Source organism: Callospermophilus lateralis (genome assembly GCF_048772815.1).
Source record: "Callospermophilus lateralis isolate mCalLat2 chromosome 12 unlocalized genomic scaffold, mCalLat2.hap1 SUPER_12_unloc_2, whole genome shotgun sequence".
In the NCBI taxonomy this organism is placed as follows: domain Eukaryota; kingdom Metazoa; phylum Chordata; class Mammalia; order Rodentia; family Sciuridae; genus Callospermophilus; species Callospermophilus lateralis.
In genome coordinates, this window is record NW_027510157.1 from 135,912 (window position 1) to 137,094 (window position 1,183).

A 1,183-nucleotide genomic window follows, 5' to 3' on the forward strand; every position below is an offset into this window, starting at 1 on the left:
CAGAGACCTATAAACTTCTAATTTGTCTTAGAGATTCCTAGCAGTTAAAAATGGATTGTAATTAATTGTATAGTGTTCATTTTGGGGAAAAAGGAGAATGGCTTTCTTTAGGAAAGGGACTGTCATCTTTGGACTATGTCTCATATTGGCAGATATCCCATACTTGGAAATAATAAGTGACACTGCAGGCTGTATCCTTGACCATGTTCCAACAACAGATTTTCTGAAGGATCTATTTCTGTAAAGCTTAAAGATATATTTTCAAATCACAGGTCTGTGAACTCAGTTTTGAGAGGGACTAAGATATATAGTACTCTAATTGCTGTATATTGCAAGGCAGAAAAATCAAACACCTTTGCCACTGATTAAGCCATATTCAGGACCTAGGTTGCCACCTGATAGATACTGCTTAACAGCTCCAAACTACAGACTGAATTCCTTAATTGAAAAGGGGCCTAACCATGGAAGTCTAGTTCCATGGTTAAGTGTTGAAACTGTTAGTACCAGACCTATTACTACTCCTACTATAGATGAGGAAACAGAGGTACAAAAGAATTTGCCCAATGAAACCCAGCTTATAGTTGATGGAGCCTGGATTCAATCTGAAGCAGCAACACCATAAACAGTGTCTGCCCGAATAAAGTTGCAACTCAAGTGTCGGTGATAAGCCAAATATTTACAGTGCAGATTCCACCTTCTCAGTCCACTACTGCCAAACCAGTTCCTGCAACAACTATAGTTCAAAATGTTCTTCAGTGATTGAGCCCAAAAATATTCTTATTAACACTAACATGCTTTAATCACAGAACACAGGCAATGAATCAAACCCACTGAAGAGGAAACATGAAGATAATGATGACAAAGATACTATGTAAGGAGGATACTCTAGTTTACATCCATTTTAAAAGTGTGTAGTTGGTTTTGAGCTGATATACTTGGTTAGAACATTCTAGATCTTAACTTTTTTATAGAAAAATGTAGCTGCAGTATTTTTCACATTAGCTCAAAATGTTAAATTTCTTTAATAAGAGCACAAATGTTTTTCAATTAGGCTTCAAGTACAAAAGTTAAGTATTTGTTTCTTAATAGTTTCATTAATGTTCAGTCCTACCACAGCAATTCTATTTTTGGAAGCAGTTTTCTGCCATCTCTTACTGACAGGAGCACTTACATTTCAGTTTTT

At 35.8% G+C, this 1,183-nt stretch overlaps 1 pseudogene; it reads left to right on the forward strand.

Moving 5' to 3' along the window:
* The first annotated feature begins 328 nt into the window (after positions 1-328).
* Positions 329-875, forward strand: LOC143411838 (transcription initiation factor TFIID subunit 9B pseudogene; annotated as a pseudogene).
* The last annotated feature ends 308 nt before the right edge of the window (positions 876-1,183 follow it).